Genomic DNA, 20,055 nt, shown 5'->3' with positions numbered 1-20,055 from the left:
CCACTGTTATTCTCTTTACCTTCCAAACTGCTGATGTACTCTTCAATTTTGATGTTGCTACTTTCCTATTTGTAATTTTTTCAATTGAATCTCATGTTGACATCAGAAGTTAAGGAATTTATCTTCAGAGTCATGTGAACCTTAGACAAATCAATATTTGACAATGTAATGGCAGTCCTGAATGAAGCATAGCTCGGCTGCACCAGCACTTCATTGCTTGAAATTTCTTTAAATTATTTTGTTGGATTTGACAACTTTTTCCTCCCTTCAGTTGCATTTCTTGGTATGCAATATAGCTTGGCATATATTTCAGTAATCAAATATAACGCAGCTTGATCTACTTCTGGGGACGCTTTGCCAGAAGATATGGAATTGTGGTTGTGCTAGTCAGGATGGACTAGATTATATCAAAATCTCTGTGGCTTAAAACCACAGGGCTTATTTCTCGCTCATATTACACTTTTTTCTGGGTTGGCTGAGAGCTTTTCTCCATATTATCCTCTCTAGAACCCATGCTGATAGAAAGTAGCCACTGTTTGGATCATTGCTGGCCATTGTGGCGGAGGGAAAAAAGAAGAAATAAATTGCTCACTCCTCTTAAATTTACCCATGCTACTGGTGCTCATATTTCTCTTGCATGTTATACGGGCCGCACCCATCTTCAGTGATTTGGGGAAATATAGTCCCACCAAATGCATGAGAGAGGAGGTGAAAATATTTGATAGACAGCAATAGTGGCTACCACCATTTATACTTGTGGTCACGCAATATCCTGTTCACACTCTTTTGCTATATGCTGAACATACTTATCGCCGCCTCAAAGGAATCAATTCTCAAATTCAATCCGTTTCTATCACCCAGCTTGAAAAATAGGCTTTCTGACTATGTAAGAAGACTTCTGCATTAGGAAGTGGTAAGCAGTGGCTTCTATATTGGGTTTGAATGTGGCTTCTCTTGATCCAGAGACCTATGGACTAAGAAGGCTACTTGCTGTGTTCCTCTCACTAGCTCCCTACTCCACACAATTAATATGAAGGATAGAAAAGGGATGTTATCTTTACCAATACTTGCATTCACAGAGCATAAGTATGGGAGATACATAGTAGGCTTCTGAAGCAATTTTGAAATTCTATTGGGTAGACATTACCAAGATCTCCTGACTCAGAGTGGGGAATCTTCTTTGATAAGTCTGTGGGGAGCGTATATCCCCCTACTCAGTGTTTGCTGTGAGCTTTAGGTCCATCCTCCGGGAGTTTACTATCCTTTATTCTCTCTGGCCTGAAGAGGGCAGTGGCGAATATGCCTTACTCAGGAGCTGACTGATACTGTAGCTCACCATCTACATGTAGACAACTGGGGAAGCCAATGCTGGTTTTATGTCTCAAATAGCACATTCATGTCTAATCCAGGCTGGTGGTTCTTTAGGCAGTGTAATTTTCCCCAAATTATACTTTTTATCTGTAAATTTTAGTTTCATGTGTCAAGGGAGGTTATAGTTATCTTACAGTCATACTTCTTAGATTTCATTTATCCCCTCTTCACTTAATTGTAAAGATGTCTATTTTCCCCAAGACATTTTGTTTACCATTTGTTTATCCTGTGCCATTTTTAATCTGAAATGGCTTATTCCAGTGATGGACTGGTAAAGGTTTAAAAACTAGCTCTCTGAAAACAAACCCTGATTCCTAGCATTTTATGATTTCTAGGGCATAAATACTCCCACCATAGCCTGCTCCAAGCTGTGATGTAATTGATATAGTTACTGATTGTATAGTATACCCACCGTAGAGATAATATAGATATGAATAACTTGAAAGCATAGATAGTAGTGAGATCTTATAAAATAATTAGAAAGCAATAAGTTTTGAGTATTGATTACCTTTATTTCAAAAATAAATTATTTTTTAAAAATTAAGCAGCCTACGTTAGACATAGTTATCCCATTGACACCTGCATTGAAATGTTCATTACCCTATATTTCAGCACTGTAGATACTTGTATTTAATAACTGTCTTACAAATTTCTAAAAATTTAACCATTGGCTCTTGAGCCAGTATGAACTGGTTCCGGACATCACTGCCTTAACCCCCTCAAATGTTGTGACACTGAGTGTGGGGGCCATACTTTTGCTTTTGTTCATCCTAGGAGACTGAGCTTTAACTGTCTATTACTCTTTCACCCATTTCTCAGTTTTGGAGCTCAAAAAACCATTGCCTCAACAAGTCCTGAAATGCTCAACTGAGAACAGAAGAACCTTTTAGTTTATGAATGAGTTTTGAAATGATTTGTTATATAGGAGCATCTAATCAATAAACTACATAGAGGTTTTTGTCTGGGTATAAGTAGTCAAAGCCAAATGTAGGCTTTCTTAGGACAAAATGAAGAAGTCATAAGTTCACAGCATCAAAGTTGTGTTCAAAACCAGAATGCGGGATCAATGGACTCTGGGAACATCTGCTTTAAGAAAAAGAGAAGGCAGCATCTTCAGCACTATTGTAACACTGTATCTCTTGTCTCTGCTGTTTTCTGCATGTAGTTTTTCTTTGTCATCATCTTCCTCCACCTTATGGGTTTTAAGATTTTCATCTTGGAGTTACCGCCACACAAAGGAATGAACCTTCACTTTCAGTTGAAATTTCAAGAAAAGACTTGAGATTATTAGTCTAATTTGGAATTGGTGCCCACCCATTGCCCAGTGAACCGTGATTGAGGGAGTAGAGGTGGGGAGGCAGGTAATTACAATTTTCCCCCAAGACGGCTAGGCATCTACCCTTTAGTTCTGAAAGCTCACACCATACCAACTAGATGGTGGAGTAAAGGTGTGTAGTTATCCTGACAAGGCAAAGCTGTACATTATAGAGCACATGTTTTCATGTTACCTTAGTGATAATCAAGAAATTGTGCATAGGTACGTGACAGTTTGGGTTTAGCAATTCTCTATTAATTTCATTATCCATCCATCCTAATGAATTGACTCCCTGGATTCTTTGAAGTAAACAAAAAAAATGAAGAAATAATTAAAAATGAAAAGATTAAAAAGGCTTCAAAATACAAGTGTCTTTTAAATTGAACATTGGAAAGTTTTAAAATAATCTATTCATTGAGACAGGTTGGCTCTGTTAGGCTGCAAATCAATTTTAAGATTATAGTTTATCTTTCTGCTTTCATGTGAAGTTAGACAAGTGCACGTGTTTCAACTCTTGAGTAAAATTTAAATAAACTCTACCAATATTTCAGTTAAACCATCTGAATGTGCGGGCTAGAAGTCAGGATAAAGTAGAAGAGGAGATAAATGCAAATACAGAATTCCTACCATGGAAGTGAGGGCAAATGGATTGGTAAAGTTATGTTTCCTGACTCTAGGCTAGTGGTTAGGTATGAAGTACATGATACCACGCATCTTTATCAGGAACTGAAAATTTCAGTTCATTGCAAAGAGCATCTCTTCTAGCCATAAGATTCAACAGTTGTATCCCATCTCTTTCCTTTGTTGAACAGTACCTTGTTGAGAAAAAGCCTGCTTGAGTGTAGTGCAGAGGGCAGGACTGGCATGGGGATAGAGTGCCTCTCATCCTGTGAAGGTGGAGATTGGAAGTTGTCTCCTGAGAGGTGCCAGAATCTAGGTCAGTATAATACATTCAAAATCAGGCTACCTGTCCAGCAGCTAAGAAAGAGGGTTGACAAAGTAGGTTGACAAAGCAGAGAGGGCCAATACCTTAGGTAAGGAGGGACAAAGCAATCAGACACAATCTGCAGGAATGCCACAGATGAGGGCGTTGACACCATTAGTAGTGGCGAGGTACTGCAGTCTAGGGCTATATTGCTTGGGAGGGCCTAGTTTATCACAGGAATACTTATTTGGTAACAAAGAAATTGGTTACATTTTTAGTTTATTGACATATGTGCGTTTAGGATTGGGATGATGCTGAGATGGGCAGCAAAGGGTAAGGGCATGAAGGTGGTAGGTGGCCTAACGTGTTGGAATAAATGAAAGGATGGGGAAACATTTGCAAATAAAATGTTCATGAGCAGGCTGGGTGCAGTGGCTTATGCCTGTAATCCCAGCACTTTGGGAGGCTGAGGCAGGTGGATCACCTGAGGTTAGGAGTTCGAGATGTTCTGGCCAATATGGCAAAATCCTGTCACTACTAAAAATACAAAAATTAGCCAGGCATGGTGGTGTGCACCTGTAATCCTAGCTACATCAGAGGCTGAGGCAGGAGAATTGCTTGGGCCCGGGAGGTGGAGGTTGCAGTGAGTTGAGATTGTGCCACTGCACTCCAGCCTGGGCAACAGAATAAGACCTTGTTGCAAAAAAAAAAAGATGTTCATGAACAAAGCCAGTAAAACTTATTTGCTTGTCTAAAAAGGTTGCTGCTGTCATTCCTTCCTGCTCTCAACTCCCAGTCTCAGGCTTTCCATGATTATGGAGGTTGGGGAAGAGAGAGAGTTATGATTACAAGGATAGGATTTAATTTTGGAGTAGAAACTATTCCGTGTTGTTTAACTATTTCCCAGGAGTGTTCTGAGGATTTTTACTGATGAGATAGTTGAGAATGTTATACAAAAAATCCAAATGTGTATTGTTTAAAATATTGCCTTCTTAGTCTTTCATTGCCTTTGGTAAAGCACAGATGTTTTACCATTCTTGGTTTTGTATTAAAATATAGGTAAGATTCTACTTTCAATGACAATAAGTGACTCTACTTACAATTATTTCCTTATCCTGTATACATTTTATGCCTATTAAGGTGAATATCGTGGAGGCTCTTAAGAAACATTCCTAACTTATGTGCTGTGCATTGATTACTTTTGAGAGCACATAGTTGTTGAAAGTTCTGGTGAATTCACTTGCTCTGAATTTCTTCCAAACATATTAAATGACTTGTAGTATGATTAATCACAGTAGTTTTTTTTTTTTATGAACTCATATCATATTTTGATTTAACTTACTATTTTTTTCTTCTTGGTTCCCTCTGCCCAATTCTTTTAATGAGAAAACAGATTCCTAGAGAAAACATTCCTTGGCACAGATGCCAATGCTCTGAAACCGGTGGATTGCAATGCCACTGTGTTCAGTCTCCCAGTGGGATGGGGTATCTGCAGTCAGGTTGTTTTCAAAAGGTTGACATTGGGGCCCTGGCTATGATACTACAGTTCCATTCAGTCTTTTTATTATTCCTGCACTGTAACATGACTTTGGTTCAGGAAGAGGAAATCCTTAGGCTTAATTGAAGACAATCAGCCTAAGGTCAGGAGGGTAATGCTAAACAGACTGGAGGTAAAGGTAGCATGGAAATAAGGAAGAAGGTAAGACCAGACTGGATTCAAAGATTAGACTCGAAGATGGAAATCAAATGCACCTGGAAGGCAAAATATATTTGAATCCTAAAATATACAGAGCCCTGGGGAGGTATGAAAATAAATCAAGCTTATTTGGTTTATTGCCTTTCCACTTCCCTGGTGGCTGGTCCAGCTGTTACCCTGGTTTGGGCAGGCGGCTGATTTTTAGGTGTTTATCATGGGGTGCCCTGTTAGAACAGCTGCTGGTAAAAGGACCCTCAATTCCTTCATTATACATCAGCTCCCAAACTTCACAGTTCCTGATATTAAACTGCTTTGATTGGAGATTATAGTGTTTCATTTAAATTTTAAATGGCATGTTGCAATGTGTTTTTAGGTAATTTGTAATGTGCCTCTGGGCATAGCACCATTTTAATGTTGGTGTCTAAATTACACAGGAGAGTGGGAATGCTTTAGATGAAAAGGAGTAACCAGCTTCGTATAGGATCTTCTTCCAGTTAGCTGTGTTGCCCCTTGCACTCCTGTACGAAACTGATAAAATACTATATCAAAGTTACTGATTGTTCAATGTGCATTCTCCTTTGCAAAGGCCATTGAGAATTGGTTGTTTTTCCTGAAAGGTAGTTGTTAGTGCCATTTTACATATGAGGAATCCAAAGGTGTTTACAAGACTAACACAGTGGTCAAAATCCAGGCTGTAGGACAGACTGCCTGGATTAGTAAATTGGCTCCATGACAATCTATGTTCCTCTAAGCAAATTAGTTGTCTGTTTTGTGTCTTAGTGTTTATATCTGAAAATAGGAATCATAGTTTCTACCTCATACAGTGATAGAGAATGATGAGTTAATACTTTTAAAGCATTTAGAACAATGCCTGATACATAAGGATGATCAAAGTATTCCTATAAATTTATGGTCTCTTATCTTAAACGCTAGGGGACAGGTATGTTTTTGAATTCAGATTTTAGAAAAGTAATAGTTTTTGAATATTAGAATTCAGAATATTAGAATTCAGTTTTTGAATTCAGAATTTTTCAGATTTTAGAAAAGTAATATGAAGCAAATACTTATTTTACATGACAGTTACAGCACAGTCAGGGGCACCCTGTAACAAAACACTTGGACAGTTTACAACCCAAGAGATGAGTGATTGTGGTAAGTGAATATATATATATAAAATGACTAAATCTGGCCTGAACTTATGTAAGCATATATATATGAATATATATGTATATTCATGGTAAGTGAATATGTAAGCATATATATATATGTATGTATATATTTTCACTTACCATGAATATATAAATAAATATATATATATATATGCTTACATAAGTTCAGGCCAGATTTGTCACAAAATAATTAGAAAAATCTTTCAATTTCCAGAGCATTTCTGTGTTTTGAAATTATGAATAAGAGATTGTGGATCTGAATTAATATCGAATGGTAGATAAATTATTGGAATCCAGAAATTTCCAAGCTCCAGGCTAGAATTTTGATCCAAAATTTTTCCTTTTATAGTTTTGTAAACTTAAAACAGAGACCTTAAGTGGTTTCTCACGGTCACACAGGTGCTCATGTCAAATAAGGGACCAGATCCTTGGCTTTCTGCTGTGGAGCACAATGTTCTACACAAAACACAGATGTTTTAAAAGACGTACACCCCTAAATGCTAATTCCATGGAATATAATGCTTGATGAAATTTAAAAGAAAGGAAAATAATTCTGATATTCTTTTTTGAAAGCTCTTCCCCCTTCCCGCCACCCGCGCCCCCCCCTCCCCCCGCAGGCTTTACTATCCTAACTAGCTTCGTGAATCTATGAAAGGGAGATACGTTGTGCACCTTCCCTAAATGTACTTTACTGTACACTCCTTGTTTTGAACATCCCACCGAGCACAATGGTACATTCTGTTTTACTTTATTCGAAACAACAAGAGCTTTAACGATCATTACACTGTGTGGGTAACAGGCAGGTAGTGATTCCCTTCATCATAAGCAACACCAAGATACGGTTCTCTCTCTTAGACTCCATTTCTTTCCAAGGAGAGCTTCAGGATCATCAAGCTCTATGAATTCTATGCTTCTAGATGAGGTTAGCTTGTTTGAGAAGGCACTGCAACCCACAGTTAAGGCATCCAGGAATCTCAATGTAGCAATTTTCAAAAATGTAAAGTCTTGACTATTTATGGAAGACATTTCTACAAATCGTGTTTTTTTGCTTCCGCCCCCCCCCCCCCAAAGAATGTGGTTTATGGGCAAACAAAAAAGAAGTGAACCCACTGAAAACTGACTTCATCCAGTCTCCCATCCCATGACTCTAGTAGAGAAGCACAGTTTCCTTATATTGCAGGATTTCAGTTTCATCATTCTTACCACAAGGTGGTGAGGGGGGTTGATGCTTACAACATCTGTGGGTAAATCCATGGGTTTAGAATGAAATGAACCTCCTGGCATGTATGCCCTCAAATCTTCCAAAGAAAACATGGTTTCTTTTAATGTCAAGATATTCCAGAAATGTTGCTCAAGCCCTTAGATATGAGTTTTTTTTTTTTTTTTTCTGAAATAATACCAGTTCTTTTGGACATGCAATGAGGGTGTATGCCATGTGCTTAAAGTATTTTGTTCTACTAAGGTTCTGTTGGGAAAACTTTGGGTTAGGCATTGCCTGTTATGTTAAAACTTTAATAATGCCTTGTATTTCTCTTAAATCTCTAGTCCACTAAATATTTACTGTTTGTTTCTTTTCTAATCAACTGGGGTTTCTTCTACATTTGTGACATCTGTTATTAAATAAAATATTGACTACTTTGGAAAGAAGGATTGTATGGATAGACTTTACCTATGTTACCAGAAACATAGTAAGTTGTATTAAAATGGACTCTTGAAAGACGTAGTGCTTACTTGGCTATACATTAGAATCATTAAAAAATCTTTCAAAGTATCTGATGCCCTGGGTAAACCTGAGTAATTATGTCAGAATCTCTAGGGACAGGATCCTGGCATCAGTACTTTTTAAAGTGTCTTTGTGATTATGTGTGGCCAAGGTTGAAAAATACTACCTTGGTCCAAATGGTTTGTTTGTCCCATCTGATTCTAATACCTTTCATTAACCCTATCTCAGGGGTTCTAATCTAGTAGCCCATGAGCCCCTCTTTTGTTTGACCATCACATGCTTGAATTAGAAAGACCCTAGATAAGGTCTGCAGTGCATAGTGGCAGAGTCTCAACAATCTGTTATACCCAGCCACTTCTCACACTGCGGATACCTGTCTGATTCCTACAGGTATTTGATTTTGTGACTCCTGAAATATCCGAAGGAGTTCTTTAGTTCAAAACCATATAAAAACAGTAACAAGATTAACTGAAAATGACTAAACATGCTTTGAAGAATGAAAATATTTATTGTTTATGGAAACCTAGATTCTCATTGTCTCTCTATGGCAGAGAACCCTTCAGAGCAAAGACGTGTTCCTGGGGTGTCAGTTTACTTGTCTCCTCCACTGACATGTGGTCAGTGGAAGCAGAATCAGACTGAAACTGAGACCTTTCCTGAGGGGAGTCAATAAGGCCTAACATGGCATCCCAGGGAGACACTAGAGGAAAATAGTAGGATGAGTAATAAGGTTAGCAGCTGAGAGGGTTGAAAGCCAGACTGAGTTCATATTCAGGAAGTTTCCCAGAGAAGGCTTTTGAATCAGGGTGATGAAGGTGGAGTCTTCTGTCTCCCTCTGCCTGGGGGTGCCCTGTGATGGTGGCAGGGTGTTACAGACTAACCTCACCTGTGGTCAGCGCTGCCCTGCCATCCTGTTTCAGGTAGTGCGTGTCAGTACACACCACACCAGAGTCAGTAACCACAGGCATTTCAAAGGTACATTACTCATGCAGGCGCAGGTGAGGTGAGGGGAGTCCTTGGGCACGAGGATCTGCCAGCATGAGGCTCTTTGCTGTCTGGGATGAAAGAGAGGGTCTACTTATGGAAACAAGCATAGGACAGGAGCCCTCTGGTGGGATTTTTGAATAATGCCTGGGGCAGACTAATTTCCGCTGGTCTGTCTCCATATGTGGGGGTAGTTGAAAGGGGCAGGCAGGTTGCTTTGCGTGTGACTTAGGGGGATCACATAAGTGAGTCAGGTAACATATACAGAGAAGAAGTAATTACAGACCTTTCAGTCTATTAATGCAACCCATTTAGTTGAGCAGCCATGGCATTATACAAAAACACTGTGATTCCTGGGCAGAGAGACACAATAAACACACAAATAAATATACATTATATCAAGTGGTAAGGATGGGATCCAGGTGGCATGTTATTCACATCAAGCAGTCAAGGAAGGGCTCTCTGATAAGGTGACCTTTGAGCGGAGCCCAAATGAACTTAAAACTACCTGGAAGATGAGGCAGAGAATGCCAGGCAGGAAATAGTAAGTACAAAGGCTAAGGGGAGTGAGCTGGCTGGAGGAAGGGCGAGGAGGCCAGGGAGGCTGGAGTGGAGGACGCCAGGGCAGGCCAGGGAAGACTGAGGTCAGAGAGGGCATTCCTATGGGGATATAATAATGCTATAGTAGGGAGTTCAGACAGTTTTTCTTTTCATTTTTATTTAGTGTGAGAAGGAAGCCATTGGAAGGTTTTGAGGAGTGGAGAAGAACAATCAGACCACATATAAAGGGGTAACAATTTGTGGTATATATATATATATATACAAACTTACTGCAGAAGGGGTTGTGGAAGGGAGGAACAAATGTGGGTCAGAGTCATGAGACAAGTTTGTAAGAAGAAGGGAGATCAATTCATTCTGCTTCTCTTCCTGCATAGATCCATAAAGAAACACTGATTTTGGAAAATTGTCATGTGTTAATTTACCAAAGATGGGGTTTGTTGCCTGAAAAGTAGAGAAGAAAAAATTAAGCACTCCACATAAAAACATTTACTGGGGAAGAGGAAAGATGAACAAACTTGAAGTGCTTCCAGAATGGACACAGTCATTTCGATAGAATGATTGTCCTTGGCAGTTGCAATCAACTGTGTAAATCTGGTTTGGATCAGTCTGAAGTGCATGTGTTGTAAAATCTCAAATTTACTTTCAATAGGCTGTATGTGTGTCTTATTGTAACCCTTGAATAAAAGATAGCTATGGTACTGCCTGCTCTATTTCATGAGGCCTGTGAAAGCCCTTACAGTCATCCCACAGTATCCATAGGGGATTGATTCCAGGATGACCCCAATACCAAAATTTATGGGTACATAAGTCCCTTACATAAAATGGCATAGTATTTGCATAAAACCTACGTGTATCCTCCCATATATTTTAAATCATCTGGAGATTACTTATAATATCTAATACAATACTATGTAAATAGTTGCTATACTGTATTTTTAAAAATTAGTATTATTTTATTGTTCTATTGTTATTTTTTCCCCCAAACATTTTCAATGCACAGTTGGTTGAAGCTGCTGTTGCAGAAGCTTGGATATGAAGGACCAACTGTATTTATTTTTGGCTGAAGCCCTTTGGTGGGAGCATTGGTCATACATCTAGTTCGGGTTCCCTTCCCTTTCATTTCCTTAGTCTAGGTCTATAACTCCGTTTCTTAGGTTGCCCCATTCTTGTCCATGATGAGCTTTATGCAAGACTGGGCACTTTTGTTTTGGAGCTGACGATACATTAATTACAGAGTTTTCTTTCTCTTCATCTGTAGTCACTTAAAAGTTCAATCTTTCCAAATTTCTACATTATCTAAGTTCTGCAACATATTTGTATTCCCCTAATGATTTGCATCTCAACTGCTATTGCACAAACCCATGCATAGTGAATGCCTTGGGTATAAAACTCTCACACCTGCAGAAGTCTCAGTGAAATGCCCTGTGCCCATGAATGCCTTTGACAGTTTTTGCTACTTCTATGGAATAGTTTTGTTTTAAAAGACACTTTTCTACTTTTCTTTTAGATTCAAGGTTATATGTGCAGGTTTGCTACCTGTTATATTGTTTGATATTGAGATTTGGAGTATAAATGATCCATCTCTGAGGTACTGAGCATACTACCTAACAGTTTTTCAACCCTTGCCTCTCTCCATTCTTCCTCTAGTAGTCCCTGGTATCTATTGTTTTTATGTCCGTGAGTACCAAATGTTTAGCTCCCATGTTTTCACTTAGAAGTGAGAATATTTGATATTTGTTTTTTTCTTTGCTTAGGATAATGGCCTCCAGCTGCATCCATGTTCCTGCAAAGAACATGATTTTTTCCCTTTTTACAGCTGCATAGTATTCCATGGTGTATGTGTACCGCATTTTCTTTATCCAGTCTGTCATTGATGGGCATTTAAGTTGATTCCATGCCTTTGCTATTGTGAATAGTGCTGAAATAAACATATGCATGCATGTGTCTTTTTGATAGAATGATATATTTTATTTTTGATATATATCCAGTAATGGGATTGCTGGGTCAAACGGTAGTTCTAAGTGTGTTGAGAAATCTCCAAACTGCTTTCTACAGTGGCTGAACTAACTTACATTCCCATCATCCTTGATTAAGCATTCCCTTTTTTCTTCAATATCACTAGCATCTGTTGTTTTTTGTCTTTGTAGTAATAGCCATTCTGACTGGTGTGAGATGGTATCTTGTTGTGGTTTTGATGTGCATTTCTCTAGTAATTAATGATGTTGCCCATGTTTTCATGTTTGTTGGCTGCTTGAATGTCTTCCTTTGAGAGATGTCTGTTCATATCTTTTGCCCATTTATTAAAAATGGGGTTGTTTTTTGCTTAATGTGTTTAATTTCCTTAAATTCCAGAATTCTGGAAACTAAACCTTTGTTAGATGCATAGTTTGTGAACATTTTCTTCCATTCTGTAGATTGTCTGTTTACTCGATTGACAGTTTCTTTTCCTGTGCAGAAGCTCCGTAGTTTAATTAGGTCCCACTTGTCAATTTTTGTTTTTGTCTCAATTGATTTTGAGGACTTAGTCATATTCTTTTCCAAGGCTGATGTCCAGAATGTTGTTTCCTAGGATTGCTTCCAGGATTCTTGTAGTTTGAGGTCTTCTAATAAGTCTTTAATCCATCTTGAGTTTATTTTCATTTATGGTGAAAAGTAGTGGTCCAGTTTCACTCTTCTGCATCTGGCTGTCCAGTTATCCCAGCACCATTTATTGATTAGGCAGTCCTTTTCCTATTGCTTATTTTGTTAAAGATCAGATGGATGTAGGTGTATGGCTTTATTTCTAGTTTCTTTATTCTGTTACATTGATCTGTGTGTCTGATTTTGTACCATGTTGTTCTGGTTGCCATAGCCTTGTAGTGTAGTTTGAAGTTGGGTAGTGTGATGCCACCAGCTTGCTTTTCACTTAGGCTTGCTTTGGCTATTTGGGCTACTTTTTGGTGTCATGAATCTCAGGATTGTTTTTTCTAGTTCTGTGAAAAATGGTATTGGTAGTTCTGTAGGAATACCATTGAATCTTTAAATCACTTTGGGTAGTATAGCCATTTTACCAACATTGATCCTTCCAATCTAAAAACATTATGGAGTGTTTTTCTGTTTGTTTGTGTCATCTGATTTCTTTTTGTAATGTTTTGAGTTCTCCTTGTAGGGATCTTTTACCTTCTTGCTTTCATATACTTCTAGGTATTTTCATGTGTGTGTTGCTATTGTAAATGAGATTGTTTTCTTGATTTGGCTCTCAGCTTGAACATTATTGGTGCATAGAAATGCTGCTAAGTTTTGGACATTGATTTTGTATCCTGGAACTTTATTGAAGTCATTTATAAGTTCCAGGAGCATTTTGGTTGTGTTTTTAGGGTTTTGTAGTTATATAATTGTATAATTAGTAAGAGATATTGTTTTACTTCTTCTTTTCCTATTTGGATATTTTTTATTTCTCTTTCTTGCCTGATTTCTCTGGCTAAGAGTTCAAAAAATCACTTTTCATAATGTGGAAATAGTTTATTTTTTGTTGGGATGTCTCAAATACTTCTTGGTTTCAAAATGTGATCATCTTTATTTTTAAAATGTCTCTCCCAATTAAATGTTTCTTCCACCTAGCTTCCAAGTTGGCAGTAAAGTTCCCTCTTTGTGGCTTTACAGCTTTTTCTTTAAATACTTCCACTGTTTGAATCATGTTCATCTGTGAGGTGTGATGAGCTCCTCATTGCTGTGGATTTTAGTTGTACACTAAAATGCACAGCAATGCCACTCTTGCTGCAAACATTGGGATCAGCTGTGGCTATCCCATAACATCATACTTCTGATTTCATTCTGTTCCTTCATCCTACCAGTTTAATCTGCAGTCATTTCAAGAGAAGTCTGTTTAAAGGATATTCACATTCTGGTAAGGTTCCTTTTGAACTTTTATATGAACTGTAATATGTCATATATCTAACACATTGTCTTGCATGGAATATACAGTCCAGAAACATCTTTTAGTTCTCATAAATTCCTCCCATGCTACTCCTCTTTTTCTCCTATAGCCTTAGTTAGAGCTGCTTTTCATATCAGGTCTGATGCATCAAACCCTTGATTGGTTTTCTGCCTTGTCTTCTCTGGGTCTTACCTCTCTATCAGGACATAACTTCTTAGAAGGTAGAAACTTTCTCTTATTTCAATTTTTTTCATTGTCACACATGATACCCAGCATATAGTAGGGCTCTTATTGAGGTTTTGTTTGTTTGTTTTTTTAAGAAATGGTGTTTGCTTTGTAGAATTACTCTAAATCAGAATTTTCCAAAGTAAGATTGTATGGGAGGGTCTCTCTCTAATATACTCTGCTTAAAACAAACAAGTTTCATGAGCAAATAATTGTGGGAACTATTATAAACTTCACCTCTATCTTGGATATTTGCAGTGAGCTTTAGATATCAAAAACTGGAAAAAAAAAGACCTGCTTAACTTTGTTTACTCTTATTTCCCAAACATATTTGACTATAGATTTTATATTTAAAAACAGCACATATTGCTCTTTTTTGGAATTATTACTAGTATTTTGTATGTTCACAGTTTAGGAAATGTTTCCTGAATTTCCCATTTCTAAAAAAACTAGGGAATGAATATTGTCACTGACTGAGTCAATTAACTTATTAATTAAACTAATTGAAATTTCTCTTTAGCTCTTACCCTCCAGGTTCTAGCTAATAAAATATGCATACAAAGGACTTACAGCAATAGTGGTCAAAGTGTTATTTTAATTAATGGCCAGGCAGTGCCAAAATACTTCCAAATGTATGATGGTGGTAAGCTCTGTTGAAGAATGTGAATGATGGTATAGGACCTCCTATTCTTTTTTTTCTATTGAATTGCAGAAAACCAGACCCACAAGTATCACAGGTATAGATACCTTAGTTCTGTGCTTTTACTACCTGAATTCCGGAGGTATTATCATCTCTGGACTTCCTAAAGATCTAAAGAGTAATGCAGAACCAAAGACAGGGGTTGGGAGTTGCTTTGTACCTGAGGTAGAGAATCTTTGCTCACCGGTGTCAAGGTGGTTAGACTCTCAGAAATCACATCGATTGTTTCTGTTACACTGAAGAGATGGAAAGACAGATGGATAGAAAAACCAAAAGCTTTATTTGCGTATACTTTCTTTTTTTTTAGTGTTTTTTTTCTTTTTTCTTTATTTATTTTAAAAAATATTTTTAATTGTACTTTAGGTTCTGGGTTACATGTGCAGTTCATGCAGGATCGTTGCATAGGTACATACATGGCAATATGGTTTGCTGCCTCCATTCCCCTGTCACCTATATTTGGCATTTATCCCTGTGTTATTCCTCCCTAACCTCCCTACCCCCTGCTGTCCCCCCAGTCCCCTGCAACAGACCCCAGTGTGTGATGTTCCCCTCCCTGTATCCATGTGTTCTCATTGTTCAACACCTGCCTATGAGTGAGAACATGCGGTGTTTGATTTTCTGTTCTTGTGTCAGTTTGTTGAGAATGATGGTTTCCAGATTCATCCATGTCCCTACAAAGGACACGAACTCATGGTTTTTTATGGCTGCATAGTATTCCATGATGTATATGTGCCACATTTTCCTTGTCCAGTCTATCATCAATGGGCATTTGGGTTGGTTCCAGATCTTTGCTATTGTAAACAGTGCTGTAATGAACATACATGTGTGTATGTCTTTATAATAGAATGATTTATAGTCCTTTGGATATATACCCAGTAATGGAATTGCTGGGTAAAATGGAATTTCTATTTCTAGATCCTTGAGGAATTGCCACACTGTCTTCCATAATGATTGAACTAATTTACACTCCCACCAACAGTGTAATAGTGTTCCTATTTCTTCACATCCTCTCCAGCATCTGTCGTCTCCAGATTTTTTAATGATTGCGATTCTAACTGGCGTGAGATGATGTCTCAATATGGTTTTGATTTGCTTTTCTCTAATGACCAGTGATCATGAGCAATTTTTCATATGTTTGTTGGCCTCATCTATGTCTTCTTTTGAAAAGTGTCTGTTCATGTCCTTCACCCACTTTTGAGTGGGTTTGTGTGTTTGTTTTCTTGCAAATCTGTTTTAGTTCTTTGTAGATTCTGGATATTAGCTCTTTGTCAGATGGGTAGATTGCAAAATTTTTTTCCCATTCTGTTGGTTGCCAGTTCACTCTAATGATTGTTTCTTTTGCTGTATAGAAGCTCTGGAGTTTAGTTAGATCCAATTTGTCTATTTTGGCTTTTGTTGCCAATGCTTTTGGTGTTTTAGTCATGAAGTCCTTGCCTATGCCTATGTCTTGAATGGTTTTGCCTAGGTTTTCTTCTAAGGTTTTTATGGTATTAGGTCTTATGTTTAAGTCTTTAATCCATCTGGACTTAATTTTAGTGTAAGGTGTCAGGAAAGAGTCCAGTTTCTGTTTTCTGCACATGGCTAGCCTGTTATCCCAACACCATTTATTAAACAGGGAATCCTTTCCCCATTGCTTGTTTTTGTCAGGTTTGTCCTTTGATGGTTGTAGATGTGTGGCGTTGCCTCCAAGGCCTCTGTTCTGTTCCATTGGTCTATATCTCTGTTTTGGTACCAGTACCATGCTGTTTTGATTACTGTGGCCTTGTAGTATAGTTTGAAGTCAGGTAGCGTGATGCCTTCAGCTTTGTTCTTTTTTCTTAGGATTGTCTTGGCTATTCAACAACTGCTGGAAGTTCTAGACAGAGCAATCACGCAAAAGAAAGAAATAAAATTCATCAAAATTGGAAGAGAGAAGTCAAACTATCCCAGTTTGCAGATGACATGATCCTATATATAGACAACTCCCATAATATTGGCCCCAAAACTCCTTGTCCTGATAAATAATTTCAGCAAAGTCTCATGGTACAAAATCAATGTATAAAAATCACTGAAATTCCTATACACTCACAACATCCAAGCTTAGAGTGAAATCAAGAACACAATCTCATTCACAACTGCTACAAAAAAAAAATACATAGGAATACGGCTAACAAGAGAGGTGAAAGATCACTACCACAACAATTACAAAACATTGCTCAAAGATATCAGAGATAACACAAACAAATGGAAAAACATTTCATGCTCATGGATGGGAAGAATCAATATTGTGAAAGTGGCCGTACTTTCCAAAGCAATTTACTGATTCAGTGCTGTTGCTATCAAACTGCCAGTGACATTCTTCACAGAATTAGAGAAAATACTTAAAAATTTGTATAGAACCAAATAAAAGCTCATATAGCCTAGGCAACCCTAAGCAAAAACAACAAAGCTGGATGCATCACATTACCCAACTTCACACAATGCTACAGGGCTTCAGTAACCAAAACAGCTTAGCACTGGTACAAAAACAGATATAGACCAGTGGAACAAAATATAATGCCCAGATTGCACATCTACAATCATAATCTTCAACTAAGTTGACAAAAACAAGCAATGGGTAAATGACTTCATTTTCAATAAATAATGCTGGGATAACTGGCTAGTCATATGCAGAAGATTGAAACTGGACCCCTTCCTTATACTATATACAAAAATAAACTCAAGATAAATGAAAGGCTTACATGTAAGACCTAAAACTATAGAAACCCTGTAAGATAACTCAGGAAATACCATTCTAGACATAGGACTTGGCAAAGATTTTATGACAAAGATGCAAAAAGCAATTGCAACAAAAATAAAAATTGACAAATTGGACCTAATTAAACAGAAAAGTCTCTGTAGAGTAAAAGAAACTAGATATTTTCTCCTATTCTGTAGGTTGTCTGTTTACTCATCAGAGTAAATAGAGAGTAAATAGACAACCTACAGACTGGGAGAAAATATTTGCAAACTATGCATCTGACAAAGGTTTAATATCCAGAATCTATAAGAAACTTAAACAAATAAGCAAGAAGCAAACAAACCCATTCAAAAGTGGGCAAAAAACATGAACAGGTACTTTTCAAATGAAGACATACATGCAGCCAACCAGTATATACAAAATGCTTAACATGACTAATTATTAGAGAAATGCAAATCAAAACCACAATAATATATTATCTCACACCAGTCGGTATGACTATTATTAAAATGTCAATAAATAACTGAGGCTGGAGAGGTTGCAGAGAAAAAGAAATGCTTATATACTGCTGGTGGGAATGTAAAACTTAGTTCAGCCACTGTGGAAAAAGAGTTTGGCGGTTTCTCAGAGAACTCAAAGCAGAATAACCATTCGACCTAGCAGTCCTATTATTGGGCATATACCCAAAGGCATATAAATTGTTCTACCATAAAGACTCATGCATGCATAGGTTCACTGAAGCACTATTTGTAATAGCAAAGACATGGAATTAACTTAAATGCCCATCAGTGGTAGAGTGGATAACAAAAATGTGGTACTTATGCACCATGGAATACTACACAGTCATAAAAAAGAATGAGATCATATTCTTTTCAGCAACATGGATGAAGCTGGAAGCATTATCCTAAGCAAACTAACACAGGAACAGAAAACAAGAGACAACACCTTCTTACTTATAAGTAGGAGCTAAATGATGAGGACTCATAGACACAAAAAAGAAAACAACAGACACTGGGGCCTACTTGAGAGTGGAGGGAGAGAGTAGGGTGAACAAAAAAAACTACCTATTGGGTACTATGATTATTACATAGATGGCAAAATAATTGAACATTAAACCCCTGTGATACTCAATTTGCCTATGCAATGAACCTGCATATATACCCCTAAATCTAAAATAGAAGAATGAAAAGAATGTTAAACTAACTTTAAGTTCACCCTGTACCCCCAAAGAAAAAAAATGCCCTGTTTACTCTTCTACTTTAACATATACCTAGTCATGTTGTCTGGTGTAACTTACCATAGTATACTGTACAAGTATATTGTGCATGTGCAAAAGATGGCATAAAAATCCCCCCAAATAGTTCACTCTTAACAATATAAAAGTGTCATGGTTAACAAGATAAATGATGTTCTAATTATTTTATTCCCAAAAAGAAATAGAAATACGATATCCTGAAAACATCCATAAAAGTTAAGATCAAATATTTTTCCTATTTAATTTCATATTCTACTCATTCTACACTCAGAGGGAATGATGATTCTCAAAACTGGTAGGATTTCAGAATATTTTCTGAGATATACTTACTAGTAATCAGGCTCATTTGCCCTTAACGATTCTAATATCTTGCCTTCATTCTTCCTGTCTCTTTGATTAGAAGGATAGGAATTGCTTCAGATCATTGTACCCTTCAGCCAAGTAGGAAATAGAAGGTCTCCTACCATGAAGACAGTTGATGCTTAGACAGAACGTGGAGGGTTCATCTTGACTAAAGCAGGGGGACCTGCATTGTATCCTTTTCAATTACTTTTGCTCAATAAACTGTTCAATAAGCTCCTTAATTCGATAAACATACATTGAGTTTCTATCATGAATTAACTATGTGATAAAGAACAAGGATTTGCTATCTGCCTTTGTAGCGCTTACAGTAACAGTGGATTTTGCACTATAGACAAACAATGATTATTTGCAGCTGTGGGTGATATATTTTCAGAGAGACATAGAGAAATTGGGTGTGTCAAAAGAGGTACGAGCTTAATGATTATGACTCTGCTACTCCTATCAAGTGGATACCAGCAGGATGAAGCAGGTATATTGTATATGAAGGTTAAGTAGGCATCTACCCTTCAATATCACTATATGAAGAGAACATAAGCCCATTATGAGTGGTCCTAAAAGACAAAACTAATCACAGTGGAGAGAAGTAACAAGGAAGCAGTTTAACAAAGGGAGAAACTAAGTTGCCCAGGCACAACGTGGACTGTACTACTGACTGTGAAACTTCTAGTCTTCAGAAGTGCTGCTTAAATTTTTGACAATGCTGTAGAAGAGATGCTAAATAAATATGGAGATTGGGCTAAATAAAATCAAGGTTCTTCAAGGTCTTAAGATTTAATTATTGTATAATGAGTCTCATTATCTGGAGCTGAATTCAGTTAGGCTCATTGTGTACCCCAAGGAAGCCTGGCGCTCTGTATTCTACCTTGGGTCTTGAAATGGACAGGGTGAGGAGAAATAGGAGGAGTTGCTCACAGTGAAACTGTCTGACCTACCTTGTTAATAGATCTTAACACCTCTTATGACCTGTCTCAGTTCAGATCCTATGGGAAATAGGCACCAAGACAGAGTTAGGAACACGTGTGAAAGATAAAGGGGCGAAGCAGTAGGAGTTGTTGGAGAAAGCCACTGACTGTGAAGCAGGTCTGACTCCTGTGAGGGGAGAGGAAAGGAAGGGAGACAGAGTAGAAAGATTC

General features: G+C 37.6%; 1 long non-coding RNA gene across 1 annotated transcript; it reads right to left on the bottom strand.

Annotated features, from left to right (window-relative positions):
* Positions 1-1,547: 1,547 nt before the first annotated feature.
* Positions 1,548-17,395, bottom strand: LOC116533168. Its single transcript, XR_004261124.1, has 3 exons — positions 17,306-17,395; positions 16,698-16,699; positions 1,548-1,558 (listed from the first exon to the last, which is right to left on the bottom strand). It is a non-coding gene; the product is annotated as an uncharacterized LOC116533168 (long non-coding RNA).
* Between the last annotated feature and the right edge of the window lie 2,660 nt (positions 17,396-20,055).

This window comes from Sapajus apella, unplaced genomic scaffold (genome assembly GCF_009761245.1).
Source record: "Sapajus apella isolate SASKATOON/1434 unplaced genomic scaffold, GSC_monkey_1.0 scaffold3, whole genome shotgun sequence".
Taxonomy (NCBI): domain Eukaryota; kingdom Metazoa; phylum Chordata; class Mammalia; order Primates; family Cebidae; genus Sapajus; species Sapajus apella.
This window is presented reverse-complemented; position numbering and strand designations above follow the sequence as displayed.